Source organism: Elephantulus edwardii, unplaced genomic scaffold, assembly GCF_000299155.1.
Source record: "Elephantulus edwardii isolate Elephantulus edwardi_28Jun2011 unplaced genomic scaffold, EleEdw1.0 scaffold00062, whole genome shotgun sequence".
NCBI lineage: Eukaryota > Metazoa > Chordata > Mammalia > Macroscelidea > Macroscelididae > Elephantulus > Elephantulus edwardii.
In genome coordinates, this window is record NW_006399812.1 from 6562014 (window position 1) to 6568089 (window position 6076).

The 6076-nt window shown below is 42.3% G+C and overlaps 1 pseudogene; it reads right to left on the reverse strand.

Annotated features, from left to right (window-relative positions):
- LOC102867836 overlaps positions 1 to 5677 on the reverse strand; it is a 24251-nt pseudogene extending 18574 nt beyond the window's left edge.
- Positions 5678 to 6076: the final 399 nt, after the last annotated feature.

Sequence of the window (6076 nt, forward strand, 5' to 3'; positions counted from 1 at the left end):
TCCTCTTCTTCCTCCTCCTCCTCCTCCTCCTCTCCTTCTTCTCCTCCTTCTCCTCCTCCACCTCCTCCTCCTCCTTTTTCTTCTTCTTCCTCTTCTCAGATCTGTCAGGAAAAGAAAAGAACTGAAGGCTTGGCTTTTGCACCAGCAGATCTGTGGAAATGGGCACAGGATGAACTGAAGAGAGACATGACTTTTAATCAAACTTCTTAGTGTCATCACGACTGCTGCTTACCCACCACCTCTCAAATCTTGCACAAAATGCTTGTGGCCAATCCCACCTCAGAGCCTCATGGGGAAGGGCTTTCTGGGAAGCAGAGTTCTGGTTTATCCAGTTCTATATAATATCAAAGCAATTCCGTTGTTACTAGTTGTTTTTCAGATCATTCTGACTCCACGGGGTTTTCAAGGCTGCCACCTTTCAAAACCAGTTGTTGGCTCACCATCAAAAATGTCTCCAGTTGAATTTGAATCACCAACTTTTAAGCTAGTCATCCAATACTTTTGAGCCACCCTGGATTTCTAACTTGTGATAGTAAAAAGCTAAAACAAAATTCCACTGTGGTCAACTCTGTATCAGTGGCCAGAAAAAGAAAAGACAAATTGCATTGGGGAAAATCTGCTGGCAGAGACTTCTCCAGGGTACTGAAGAGCTATGATGTCAGTCTAGAGACTAAGGTGCACCTGATCCAGGCCATGTCCTTTGTAGTTACATGCTGTGCATTAGAGAGCTGGACAATGACTAAGGATGACAGAAGAAGAATTTATGTCTTTGAGTTGTGGTGCTATAGAAGAGTATTAACCTACAACCAGGAGATATAAAATAGATGGATGGGAACTTCTTAGAATCAAATCCCTATGCACATCTAAAAACTTCCCCAAAAGGGAAGCCACACACTGGGAAAAAGTATTTGGAAATAACATATCAGATAAGGGACTTATATCTAGAATTTATAAAATACTTGAGCACCACAACAAGATAAAGGTAAATAATCCAATAGAAGAGTGGGCACAGGATATGAACAGACACTTCACAAAAGAAAAGAAGACATTCAGATGGCTAAAAAGCACATGAAGAAATGTTCAAAATCCGTAGCTCTAAGAGAGATGCAAATTAAAACAACTATGAGATATCATCTCACCCCAGTAAGAATAGCAAAATTTAACAGAGCAGCAAGCAACAAATGCTGATGAGGTTGTGGAGACACTGGAACCATTATTTACTGTTGGTGGAAGTGTAAAATGGCGCAACCACTGTGGAAGGCCGTATGGCGCTTTCTCAAAAAGTTGCAGATAGAGATACCATTTGACCCAGCAATTCTACTACTGGGAATATACCCCAAAGAGACCATAACTGACATTCAAGCAGATATATGCACACCCATGTTTATCACGGCTTTGTTCACAATAGCAAGGAGTTTCAAACAACCTAAGTGTCCATCAAAAAACAAATGGGTAGAGAAGCTGTGGTATATTCCCACAATGGAATACTATGCTGCATTGAAAAACAAGGAACTTATTCAATATTATTCAAAATGGGTGACCCTGGAGGACATTATGCTGAGTGAAATATTTGTCACAAAAGGACAAATACTGCATGGTGCCACTGTTGTAAAACAGGACTGATCTCTGAGTTGGGGGGAGACTGAGAAAGGTGGGTTCAATAAAGTATACTGCATTGAAACAGATGAGGGAGAAAGCTGTTTAAAAGGGATATGTGAGTAGGTATTTTTGTCAGGACAGGGGTCCAGAGCAAAGGCTGCATAATGGAGTGTACCTGGGGGGAGGGATTGTAAAACAATGAAAGAATTTTTCTTTTACTTTTCCAAGAGGATAGTGTCCTGTGGGGGAGTGTTGGGAGGGGAGAAAAGTGCAACAATGAATGAATGGAAATCCAAAGTCTCTGTAAATTTTCATTGAAATTAATAACAACTTTAAAAAAAATCTAAAAAAAATAAAACCCCCTAGGATTTTACACAAGTAAAAGAAAAAAATAAAAAAAGAAGAGTATTGAACATATCATGGACCACTAGGAGAACAAATATATCTGTCTAGGAGAGGATGAAACCAAGTTTCTCCTTGGAGGCAAGGATTTTAGAGCTCTATTTCACATACTTCGGGCACATGGCGAGGATGGACCAGACTTTGGATAAGGATCTCATGTTTGGAAAGGTGGAGGGACAACACAGGAGAGGAAGACCCTGGATGAGATGGAATGACATAATAACTAGGGCAATGGCATTAGGTGTGTCAGAGTCAAAGACACTGGCTCAAGATAAGGCAGGCTTCAGAGCTGTTGTACCTAGGGTTGCTATGAGTCATAAACAACTCTATGGCATATAATAACAACAATAAGTGTTTACCTAACACCAAGATTCCATGATTGTAAGATTTATAATCTAATTTTCTTTTAATTAAAAGGTAACGAGCCTAAAAAAGACAACTAATAAACTTATATAAACTAATAAATGTATACTTGATATTTGCATGGATCTGTAAACTGGTCCTAAATCTATGTTCAAGTGTTTTTAAAGGTACATACTGAATTGATTTTGGATGAAACAATATGGTATTTGAGATTTGCTTTCATACAATAAGTGAAAGAGAAGAGCTTGTGAACCAAAGGGGTAAATAAGAAACATGGTAAATAGTAAGCTAAAAATTGCTCAAGTTCATGATTGAAGAAGTTGTTATTTTTGTTATTTGTATGTGCCATCTAGTTGGCTATGAAGCATAGTGGCACTTTGAACAACAAATAGGAACCCTGCCCTATCCTGTAGCATTCTCATGCTCAAGTCCATGGTGATAGCCACTGAGTCAATCCATCTCGATGAGGGTCTTCCTCTCTTTCTCTGACCATTTGCCAGCATATTGTCTTTTCTCAAGGCCTAGCTCCTCCTGACAGCATGCCCAAAATATGAGAAATAAGGTTTCACCCTCTTTGCCTCTCTTTTTTCATGGCGGCCTAGTGGCAAGAGACTGTGTTGCAACCCTTAAGGCATGCAGTTTGAGGCCATCAGCTGCTCTGTGGGAGAAGGATGGACAATCTCCTCTCGTGCAGTTAACTGCCTCTGAAAACCCACCAGAGCGTAAGCTATGGGTTGGTTACAACTTGACAGTACAAAACAACAATGATAATACTATTAAGGTAAGCTGGTGGCATGACACTTGGCTGGTAACTGAAAAGCCTATGGCTAGACCCATCAGCTCCTCCACAGAAGATGTGGCAATCTGCTTCAGCAAAGACTACAGCCTATGGAACTCTGTGGGGCTGTTCTATTGTATTTTACAGGATCTATGTGTTATGAGAATAGACTCCATTACAATTAGGGCTTTTTGGTGTTTGTTTCTGCTGAGTCTATGGGGGTTCTTAAGGATCCCGATAGTGGTATAGTGCATAAGCTGGCAAACCGCTAACTGGAAGGCAGGTGGTTCAAATCCACCAGTGGCTCCATGGGAGAAAGAGGAGTTCTTGTTCTTTAAGATTTACAACCTTGGAAACTTGCTGGATGGCCACTGTAAGTTGGCATCAACTCAGCAGTGGGTTTTGTGTTTATTGGTACTCTAAGCAGTTTTGGTGGCCTAATAAGAAATTGCACTGCTAACTCAACTGTGGTTGGTTCAAATCCACTAGCAGCTGCGCAGGAGAAAAATGGGCAATACCTTCTCATGCAACTCGCAGCCTCTGAAAATGTGCTGGAACGTCAGCTGGGAGTGAGTTCTGATTGCATGGTACAACAGTAACAGGGAAGCAAGGCCCAGGGGTCTGTCTGCTTGTGTAAAGGCCACAACTCAGCTTAGGGAGCTCGGTCCTACTCTGTACCACATGGAGTTGCCATAAGTATCAACTTGAGGACGGTGGGACTGGTTTGATTGTGATCTCTGTAAATTATCTCACCTCACCTCTCAGGCTACAAGCTCAGATCTAGGGGGCTTTCCTTCACCCAAAACCCAGTGAGTTAAAACATTCTGCACAAAATGAAATCCCACACCCTAGTATGTCCCACAGAGTTGGTAAAAGCAGCTCTGCTGGTGCTGTGGGTTAAACACTGAGAAGCTAATGCGAGAGCCAGCAATGCCAACTCCCCAGTCACTCTGTGAGAGAAAGATGTGGCTGTTGTCTCCCTTACAGCCCTGAGGATCCCATGTGTCACTTCTACCCTGTCCTGCAGAGTCACTATGAGTCGAAACTGACTTGACATCTGTGGGGTTTTGTTTGGTTTTTTTCAATGATTTCCATAAGTTGCTCCACCTGTGGTCCCAGTGCTACAAGTTACTCCACACACTGAGTGGCTATTTGTTTCCATTAAACTCCTGTCTTGTGTTTGTGTGTCAGAGCCAACAACACAGCTGCAGGGCTTGGGGAGTGGATTTGGAAATTCAAGAATTTCTTGACTGAATAATTTCTTTCGTCAGCAGCCTCCTCCAGGCCGGGCTGACTGTCTGGAGTGGAGAAGCCGATGTACAGGCAGATCCCACTACTGTCTAATCAGTTCTGACCCAACAACCTCAACAACTCTCCCCTGGGTGTCTGAAGTTGTAAATCCTTTGGGGAGGAGACCATCCATCTTTCTCACATGGAATAGCTGGTAGGTTTGAATGGCTGACCGACATGCAGTGCACGATGCCACCAGAGCACCTACCCTGGCAGATAAGAGCCTGCTTCCTCTTGTGTGCCATTAAATCATTTGCAACTACTTTGCATTTCCATTTTCTAAAATGTTATTGGCATGTAAATATTTTTATTCCTAGTAATTAGTAATGAATTGTAATTAGGTTATTAGTAACTAACTGTTCACAGCTTTAGTTTGCTTGGTTCCACAGTCAACACTCTTGGCACCAGCAGCCAGGAAATTAAAAGACATATTGTGATGGGAAAGTCTGCTGTTAGGGACCTCTCCAAAGTACTGAAGAGCAATGGTGTCTTTCTGGAGACTCGGGTGCGTCTGATACAGGCCATGGTCTTCACAATCACTTGTTATGCATCAGAGAGTTGGACAATGACTAGGGAGGATAGAAGGAGATTTGATGCCTTTGGGCTGTGGTGCTGGAGAAGAGTATTGAGTGTACCATGGACTGCTAAGAAAACAAACAGATTCATCCTGGAGAGGGTTAAACCGGGCTGCTCCTTGGAGGCAAGGATTCTGAGACTTCATCTGACATACTTTGGACATGTTGTAAGGAGGGACTGGTCCTTGGAGAGGGACATCATGCTTGGGAGGGTGGAGGGACAGCATAGGAGGGGAAGGCCCTTTGTGAGGTGGATTGATTCAGTGACTGGGGTGATCAAGATGGGTGTATCAGAGACAGTGCAATTGACACAGGACAGAGCAGAGTTTAGGGCTGTTGTACATAAGGTCACTATGGGTAGCAAGCGACTTGACAGCACATAACAAAAACAACAATTAGTAACCAAAGAATTCTTCAATCTGAGTCTAAGGAATGAGTACTAAATAGAAATGCATTTGTTTAATCTAGTCTTTTTCACAGGAAATCCTGGCTGTGTTTATCATTCACTGTATCCTTTTGTTTTCATAGAATTCAAGTTCCGGTGTCTTACGTGAAAGTACAAACTGTCTTCTTCTGCAGGTATTAACTGGTTGTCTATCTGGAAACATGCCCGTCTGGACTTGCAGCATCTTCCAGCTCCTCGGCTGAACCAGATTCTTAGTTTGGGCATCTTTTGATCACTCTCCTGACAGGTGCAATGCTTCATTGGCTAGAATTCTCATTCTGGCTTAACGAAATCACTCTGAGCAATTATTACCATAAAAAGCATCTACACACACTATGGAGAAGTGCATTTATCATTGTTTAAAAGCAAAATCCATCCTAATTTTGCCTTCTGGAAGGTCATAGTGCCAAATCCTTGTTTAATAACAGCAGCTATAGTGATTTCAGCTGTGTTCATCCGTAAGCCCTGAAAAAGGGTTGATTTTCCTTCTCTTAGAAAGGCCAAAAGTTCTGGTCCTTTCTAAGCAGTTCTTTGGAGGGAGAAAATGCTGTTTAGAGCGGATAGTGAGTGCTTCCTCTACTTCCCTAAACTTTGGTGAAAAGTGAGGATCAGGAAGCCACCTGG